The sequence below is a fragment of the Drosophila nasuta genome, unplaced genomic scaffold (genome assembly GCF_023558535.2).
Source record: "Drosophila nasuta strain 15112-1781.00 unplaced genomic scaffold, ASM2355853v1 ctg133_pilon, whole genome shotgun sequence".
In the NCBI taxonomy this organism is placed as follows: Eukaryota; Metazoa; Arthropoda; class Insecta; order Diptera; family Drosophilidae; genus Drosophila; species Drosophila nasuta.
Window position 1 is genome coordinate 1 of NW_026869374.1, and position 9,729 is coordinate 9,729.

At 41.8% G+C, this 9,729-nt stretch overlaps 2 non-coding genes across 2 annotated transcripts; both read left to right on the top strand.

Moving 5' to 3' along the window:
* The first annotated feature begins 282 nt into the window (after positions 1–282).
* Positions 283–2,276, top strand: LOC132797518 (small subunit ribosomal RNA). Its single transcript, XR_009633687.1, has one exon. It is a non-coding gene; the product is annotated as a small subunit ribosomal RNA (ribosomal RNA).
* A 564-nt stretch (positions 2,277–2,840) lies between these two features.
* On the top strand, positions 2,841–3,018 carry LOC132797517 (5.8S ribosomal RNA). Its single transcript, XR_009633686.1, has one exon. It is a non-coding gene; the product is annotated as a 5.8S ribosomal RNA (ribosomal RNA).
* Positions 3,019–9,729: the final 6,711 nt, after the last annotated feature.

Consider the following 9,729-nt stretch of genomic DNA (forward strand, 5'->3'; position numbering starts at 1 on the left):
GTTGAAATAAAATGATATTTTTGAACGATTATATGCATATATATTTTATATATAAGTATATATATTTATATAAACAATTGTGAATTATAACTAGCGAACGTGAATGCTATCTAATTATGGCCACATTCGTATAGTACATGTCAAGTATAACATATATATATATACAATTATTGAATATTATCGTTTGTTATTCAAAAATATTTGTGAGTTGTCATGTATTTTACATATTTGAAGATTTATGTAATTATATTTTAAATATATTTACATAATGAAATGAACATTATTCTGGTTGATCCTGCCAGTAGTTATATGCTTGTCTCAAAGATTAAGCCATGCATGTCTAAGTACACACGAATTAATAGTGAAACCGCAAAAGGCTCATTATATCAGTTATGGTTCCTTAGATCGTTAACAGTTACTTGGATAACTGTGGTAATTCTAGAGCTAATACATGCAATTAAAACACGGACCTTCTGGAACGTGTGCTTTTATTAGGCTAAAACCAAGCGATCGCAAGATCGTTACACTGGTTGAACTCTAGATAACATGCAGATCGTATGGTCTCGTACCGACGACAGATCTTTCAAATGTCTGCCCTATCAACTTTTGATGGTAGTATCTAGGACTACCATGGTTGCAACGGGTAACGGGGAATCAGGGTTCGATTCCGGAGAGGGAGCCTGAGAAACGGCTACCACATCTAAGGAAGGCAGCAGGCGCGTAAATTACCCACTCCCAGCTCGGGGAGGTAGTGACGAAAAATAACAATACAGGACTCATATCCGAGGCCCTGTAATTGGAATGAGTACACTTTAAATCCTTTAACAAGGACCTATTGGAGGGCAAGTCTGGTGCCAGCAGCCGCGGTAATTCCAGCTCCAATAGCGTATATTAAAGTTGTTGCGGTTAAAACGTTCGTAGTTGAACTTGTGCTTCATACGGGTAGTGCAACTTACAATTGTAGTTAGTACTATACCTTTATGTATGTAAGCGTATTACCGGTGGAGTTCTTATATATAATTAGGTACTTGTACTTTTTTATATGTTCCTCCTATTTAAAAACCTGCATTAGTGCTCTTCATCGAGTGTTATTGTGGGCCGGTACAATTACTTTGAACAAATTAGAGTGCTTAAAGCAGGCTTCAAATGCCTGAATATTCTGTGCATGGGATAATGAAATAAGACCTCTGTTCTGCTTTCATTGGTTTTCAGATCAAGAGGTAATGATTAATAGAAGCAGTTTGGGGCATTAGTATTACGACGCGAGAGGTGAAATTCTTGGACCGTCGTAAGACTAACTTAAGCGAAAGCATTTGCCAAAGATGTTTTCATTAATCAAGAACGAAAGTTAGAGGTTCGAAGGCGATCAGATACCGCCCTAGTTCTAACCATAAACGATGCCAGCTAGCAATTGGGTGTAGCTACTTTTATGGCTCTCTCAGTCGCTTCCCGGGAAACCAAAGCTTTTGGGCTCCGGGGGAAGTATGGTTGCAAAGCTGAAACTTAAAGGAATTGACGGAAGGGCACCACCAGGAGTGGAGCCTGCGGCTTAATTTGACTCAACACGGGAAAACTTACCAGGTCCGAACATAAGTGTGTAAGACAGATTGATAGCTCTTTCTCGAATCTATGGGTGGTGGTGCATGGCCGTTCTTAGTTCGTGGAGTGATTTGTCTGGTTAATTCCGATAACGAACGAGACTCAAATATATTAAATAGATATCTTCAGGATTATGGTGTTGAAGCTTATATAGCCTTCATTCATGGTGGCAGTAAAATGTTTATTGTGTTTGAATGTGTTTATATAAGTGGAGCCGTACCTGTTGGTTTGTCCCATTATAAGGACACTAGCTTCTTAAATGGACAAATTGCGTCTAGCAATAATGAGATTGAGCAATAACAGGTCTGTGATGCCCTTAGATGTCCTGGGCTGCACGCGCGCTACAATGAAAGTATCAACGTGTATTTCCTAGACCGAGAGGTCCGGGTAAACCGCTGAACCACTTTCATGCTTGGGATTGTGAACTGAAACTGTTCACATGAACTTGGAATTCCCAGTAAGTGTGAGTCATTAACTCGCATTGATTACGTCCCTGCCCTTTGTGCACACCGCCCGTCGCTACTACCGATTGAATTATTTAGTGAGGTCTCCGGACGTGATCACTGTGACGCCTTGTGTGTTGCGGTTGTTTCGCAAAAGTTGACCGAACTTGATTATTTAGAGGAAGTAAAAGTCGTAACAAGGTTTCCGTAGGTGAACCTGCGGAAGGATCATTATTGTTTTAATGCATCTAACCGTTAATAAATTAAATTTGTTTTTCTCTTTTAGGGAATTGCAATATTTAATAAATTATGTAACTAATAAATATAAATATTTTATTCAATCATATGAGATACAATTATGCAACATATAATAATTTAAATTAGCTAAAAACCGTTTGTCATGTATTATTATTATTATATACTGTATTAAGAGTGTTTTATGTGTTTTGGATAAAATAAAAACTGCGTGTATATGTACCATAATATACATGCGTTGCAAAATGTATTGTGCATATTCCAGTGCGCATACATTGGTTCGCAACACCTAAAGAAAAACAATGTTGTACCTGTTTGCAGGTTAACGCTTTACATATGTTGATCATAATAAATAAATTTAGCTAAAATATACTTGTCATATATCTTATTATTATCGATTATGTAAAACTAAGACATTTCGCAACATTTATTTAGGTATAAAAAAATTTTATTGAAGGAATTGATATATGCCAGTAAAATGGTGTATTTTTAATTTCTTTCAATAAAAATATTCTTGACGTAATGAAATAAAAAAAATTGTATCACTCTAAGCGGTGGATCACTCGGCTCATGGGTCGATGAAGAACGCAGCAAACTGTGCGTCATCGTGTGAACTGCAGGACACATGAACATCGACATTTTGAACGCATATCGCAGTCCATGCTGTTATGTACTTTAATTAATTTTTAGTGCTGCTTGGACTACATATGGTTGAGGGTTGTAAGACTATGCTAAATAAGTTGTTTAAAATTTTTCGGAATTTTAAGCACATTGTATATTATTGGATAATATAAGTGTGAATCTAAAAGTTCTCGCTTAAGATATTCATAATATGAATTAATAAATGAAAATACTAAAACTCTGTTGCATGAGAAATTTGAAGAATTATATGTTCTTTATTCATTTCAAATAATATTGAGGAATGTCTAGCATAAAATATATTATTTTATAAACTAGAATTGCCTCTTATTAACGAATATGGTATAAAGAATAATTTTGTGAATATTATGGACCTTCAAGAAAAAATAGTATATTTCAAAATAGGCAGAGAATTGTCTATAAGTGTAATTAAACAACCTCAACTCATATGGGACTACCCCTGAATTTAAGCATATTAATTAGGGAGGAAAAGAAACTAACAAGGATTTTCTTAGTAGCGGCGAGCGAAAAGAAATCAGTTCAGCACTAAGTCACTTTGTCTATATGGCAAATGTGAGATGCAGTGTATGGAACGTCAATATTCTAGTATGAGAAATTAACGATTTAAGTCCTTCTTAAATGAGGCCATTTACCCATAGAGGGTGCCAGGCCCGTATAACGTTAATGATTATTAGATGATGTTTCCAAAGAGTCGTGTTGCTTGATAGTGCAGCACTAAGTGGGTGGTAAACTCCATCTAAAACTAAATATAACCATGAGACCGATAGTAAACAAGTACCGTGAGGGAAAGTTGAAAAGAACTCTGAATAGAGAGTTAAATAGTACGTGAAACTGCTTAGAGGTTAAGCCCGATGAACCTGAATATCCGTTATGGAAAATTCATCATTAGAATTGTAATATTTAATCAATATTATAACGATAGTGTGCATTTTTTCCATATAAGGACATTGTAATCTATTAGCATGTATGGAATTTATCAAACAATTTTGATAAGAGTTTATTTAAATTAGAGTGCTTGCATTTTAACATAAAATAAATTTCAAAAATTTGATAAAGTGCTGATAGATTATATGAGTACAGTGCGTTAATTTTTCGGAATTATATAATGGCATGATTATCATTGATTTTTATGTTTATTATAAGCACTTGTATGATTAACAATGCGAAAGATTCAGGATACCTTCGGGACCCGTCTTGAAACACGGACCAAGGAGTCTAACATATGTGCAAGTTATTGGGATATAAACCTAATAGCGTAATTAACTTGACTATTATTGGGATTAGTTTTTTAACTATTTATAGTTGATTAACGCAATCCCGGGGCGTTCTATATAGTTATGTATAATAATATTTATATTATTTATGCCTCTAACTGGAACGTACCTTGAGCATATATGCTGTGACCCGAAAGATGGTGAACTATACTTGATCAGGTTGAAGTCAGGGGAAACCCTGATGGAAGACCGAAACAGTTCTGACGTGCAAATCGATTGTCAGAATTGAGTATAGGGGCGAAAGACCAATCGAACCATCTAGTAGCTGGTTCCTTCCGAAGTTTCCCTCAGGATAGCTGGTGCATTTAACTGTTGTATAAAATAATCTTATCTGGTAAAGCGAATGATTAGAGGCCTTAGGGTCGAAACGATCTTAACCTATTCTCAAACTTTAAATGGGTAAGAACCTTAACTTTCTTGATATGAAGTTTAAGGTTATGATATAATGTGCCCAGTGGGCCACTTTTGGTAAGCAGAACTGGCGCTGTGGGATGAACCAAACGTAATGTTACGGTGCCCAAATTAACAACTCATTCAGAAACCATGAAAGGCGTTGGTTGCTTAAAACAGCAGGACGGTGATCATGGAAGTCGAAATCCGCTAAGGAGTGTGTAACAACTCACCTGCCGAAGCAACTAGCCCTTAAAATGGATGGCGCTTAAGTTGTATACCTATACATTACCGCTAAAGTAGATGATTTATATTACTTGTAATATAAATTTTGAAACTTTAGTGAGTAGGAAGGTACAATGGTGTGCTTAGAAGTGTTTGGCGTAAGCCTGCATGGAGCCGTCATTGGTACAGATCTTGGTGGTAGTAGCAAATAATCGAATGAGACCTTGGAGGACTGAAGTGGAGAAGGGTTTCGTGTGAACAGTGGTTGATCACGAGTTAGTCGGTCCTAAGTTCAAGGCGAAAGCCGAAAATTTTCAAGTAAAAAAGTAACTAAAATTTATATTTTGTCATAATTAAAAAACTTGAATAATTTTGAACGAAAGGGAATACGGTTCCAATTCCGTAACCTGTTGAGTATCCGTTTGTTATTAAATATGGGCCTCGTGCTCATCCTGGCAACAGGAACGACCATAAAGAAGCCGTCGAGAGATATCGGAAGAGTTTTCTTTTCTGTTTTATAGCCGTACTACCATGGAAGTCTTTCGCAGAGAGATATGGTAGATGGGCTAGAAGAGCATGACATATACTGTTGTGTCGATATTTTCTCCTCGGACCTTGAAAATTTATGGTGGGGACACGCAAACTTCTCAACAGGCCGTACCAATATCCGCAGCTGGTCTCCAAGGTGAAGAGTCTCTAGTCGATAGAATAATGTAGGTAAGGGAAGTCGGCAAATTAGATCCGTAACTTCGGGATAAGGATTGGCTCTGAAGATTGAGATAGTCGGGCTTGATTGGGAAACAATAACATGGTTTATGTGCTCGTTCTGGGTAAATAGAGTTTCTATCATTTATGGTAGTTTCTTGTTCCCCGGATAGTTTAGTTACGTAGCCAATTGTGGAACTTTCTTGCTAAAATTTTTAAGAATACTAGTTGGGCAACCAGCTAGTTCTTTTAAATTATAACGATTATCAATTAACAATCAATTCAGAACTGGCACGGACTTGGGGAATCCGACTGTCTAATTAAAACAAAGCATTGTGATGGCCCTAGCGGGTGTTGACACAATGTGATTTCTGCCCAGTGCTCTGAATGTCAAAGTGAAGAAATTCAAGTAAGCGCGGGTCAACGGCGGGAGTAACTATGACTCTCTTAAGGAGGATCAATGGGTCTGCAGAAGGGGAATAATGGTTCATTTATCAGCAATGGCAAGTGGACTACCGTCCTTCGTTAGTCAGATCAAGTCGACTCATAGGCAACATGTGCCCCACTTAACTTGTGGCCTCCTCGTGGTGTCCTCCGGGTGCTGGACCGATGTAGTTTCGGCAGCAGCGAATATGAGCGGCGAAAGGGGCCATTGGGTTACCACCCCGATGGTCCTGAAAACTGATGGTGCAAACTTAAATAACATGCCTCGGATAGCTGAAAGTTATTCAGTGAATTCTCCTACGGCATCCGTAGGAGCCCATCAGGGAAGGAACGTAGATGCTAATCCAGTTGTTGGACATCTATGTGTGGAATGCGGCCGATCTTTTGGAACAAAGACCGGTTTAGGCGTCCACATGTCGCGTCAGCACAAAGACAGGCTTGATGAGCTTCGTACGCGTGTTGACGTGAAAACCAGGTGGTGTGAGGAAGAATTGGCCATGATGGCGAGGAAGGAACTTGAGCTCATAGCAAATGGCGAGAGGTTCATTAATAAAAAGCTGGCGTTGCATTTTCCAGAACGCAGCGTCGATGCTATTAAAAAGTGTCGACAGAGGGATAATTATAAGGCAAAAATCGAGCAGCTAAGAGGGCAAGCGGCTCTTATCCCCGAAATTAGTGAACCACAAACCATTACGCGCCGCCCTAGTATAAGTGGGCTTGAGTCTTCTTCTTCAATGTCAGAGTCGGTTCCAATCACACCATCGATACATTCGGACGACGTCCTCATGCGGATACTGCGGGGCTTCGGCCCTGTGGGATGTAATCGATCGTGGAGAGTCGAGGTTCTGCAATCTATCATTGATGGAGCGCAGACTTCGGGCAAAGAAGCAACTCTCCAGTGTTTGTCTAACTATCTCCTGGAAATTTTTCCGAATCGAAACGAAGGTCCGGTTTCGGCGAGAGTCTTTCCTGAGCCTCGCAATAGGAGACAAAATAGAAGGCAGCAGTTCGCTAGGGTTCAGCGCAACTGGGACAAACATAAAGGTCGATGCATCGGATCCCTGCTAGCAGGACCCGACGAGTCGGTAATGCCAAACCAAGAGATTATGGAACCATACTGGAGAGAAGTCATGACACAGCAGAGCCTTTCCTCTTGCAATAGCACCGTGCCCCATATGGGACACTTGCTTGAGGGGTATGGTCACCTATTACGTCTAGGGACCTGCAATTGCATCAAGTGCCATTGACTTCTTCTCCCGGACCGGACGGAATATCTCCAAGAACTGCCAGGAGTATTCCCAGTGGTGTTATGCTTCGCATAATGAACCTTATTCTCTGGTGCGGCAAACTACCCACACTCTTCCGAATGGCTCGAACCGTTTTCATCCCGAAGACGGTAAGAGCATCCCGACCAGAAGACTTCCGTCCGATATCGGTGCCTTCTGTCATAGTTAGACAACTCAATGCCATCTTGGCATCTCGATTGGCCTCATCAGTCGATTGGGATCCGCGTCAGCGGGGGTTTCTTCCTACTGACGGTTGCGCCGATAACGCGACAATAGTTGACTTAATCCTGAGGGACCACCATAGACGTCATGCGTCGTGTTATATCGCGACACTTGATGTCAGCAAAGCGTTTGACTCTGTGTCTCACGCAGCGGTAATTGACACCCTATCCGCGTATGGTGCACCAACGGGTTTTGTTGACTACGTACGTAGCTTGTACTTGGGAGGTGGCACTAGTCTCAATGGTAAAGGCTGGAGATCAGAGGAATTCGTCCCTGCTAGAGGTGTGAAGCAGGGTGACCCTTTGTCTCCACATATGTTCAATTTGGTCATCGACCGGTTGCTCAGGTCTCTACCGGACGAGATTGGTGTCAGTGTCGGAAATGCCAAAACAAACGCTGCAGCGTTCGCAGACGATCTGGTGTTGTTTGCTTCTACACCGAAGGGCCTTCAGGCATTATTGGATACCACGGTCTCCTTTTGGCGTCCGTTGGGCTGACCCTAAACGCGCTAATAAGTGTTTTACTGTTAGTGTCAAGGGGCAACCGAAGCAGAAGTGTACTGTGATCGAATCACGGAGCTTCTGTGTAGGTTCGCGCACGTGTCCAAGCTTGAAGCGTTCGGAGGAGTGGAGGTATCTCGGCATTCAGTTCACTGCGGACGGGAGGGCCCGCTACAATCCGACTGAGGACATTGGTCCCAGATTGGATATCATATCGCGGTCCCCTGAAGCCACAGCAGAAGTTATTCGCCCTCAGAACTGTCCTCATTCCACAGCTATATCACAAGCTAACCCTTGGTAGTGTGGCAATAGGCGTTTTGAGAAAGTGTGACAGACTGGTACGGTCGGTCGTAAGGAAATGGTTAGATCTTCCTATGGATGTGTCAGTAGCATTCTTCCATGCCCCCCACACAAGTGGGGGTCTCGGTGTTCCCTCAGTTCGAAGGACAGCCCAATGCTGCGCATACAGAGGCTAACGAACATAAAATGGCCCCACCTCGAGCAATCCGAGACGGCCAGTTCGTTCCTTAGTGCGGAAATTCGGAGGGCCCGAGATAGGTGCAAGGCATCGGGAGACGCGGCTCTGGATACACGCCTTTTGATCGATTCGTACTGGGCGGATAGGTTGCACTCCTCTGTTGATGGTAGCGGTCTCCGTGAAGCAGGGCGTTATGCTCCGCAACACGGGTGGGTTGTCGCACCCACGCGTTTGTTAACTGGAAAAGCTTATTTGAATGGGATCAAACTGCGGATAAATGCCCTACCCACGCGGTCTCGTACCACGAGGGGGAAGGCACGAATTGGAGAGGCAGTGTCGTGCAGGATGTGATGCTCCCGAATCACTAAACCACATTCTGCAGAAGTGTCATCGTACGCATGGGAGGCGGGTGGCTAGACACAACAGTGTAGCTAATTATCTCAAGCGGGGACTTGAGACGAGAGGCTACTCTGTCATTGCTGAACCAAGTCTGCAGGGGAGAGAACAGGATATATAAGCCGGACCTGGTGGGTTTCCGACCAGATCACACTATAGTGATCGACGCTCAGGTTGTGACTGACGGACTTGATCTTGACCAAGCTCATCAGAGTAAGGTTGAGATCTACGACAGACAGGACGTACGAACGGCTCTGGTTCGGGATTATCGGGCACATGAGGACATTAAAATCGTTTCTGCTACGCTAAACTGGAGGGGCATCTGGAGCTATCGGTCGGTAAAACGACTGATAGCCCTGGGAGTCCTTAACGCTGGTGATAGCAATATTATCAGTACCAGGGTGGTAGATGGCGGAGTCTGCGGCTTTAAGACGTTCATGTTCCATACTGGATATCGCCAAGGAGTGGGTTAGCACCGAGGTTTACTTTCCTCATTGAAAGTCAACTACACTGGCCAACATCTATTGTGTACAAAGTAAAGGGAAAATAGTCATATGACGTGCCATCCATATATGGCATTGTTGTGTGGGCAAATTCATTTCCTACAAAAAAAAAAAAAATAGCCAAATGCCTCGTCATCTAATTAGTATATTAGTGACGCGCATGAATGGATTAACGAGATTCCTACTGTCCCTATCTACTATCTAGCGAAACCACAGCCAAGGGAACGGGCTTGGAATAATTAGCGGGGAAAGAAGACCCTTTTGAGCTTGACTCTAATCTGGCAGTGTAAGGAGACATAAGAGGTGTAGAATAAGTGGGAGATATTAAATTTCGGTTTAGTATCGACAA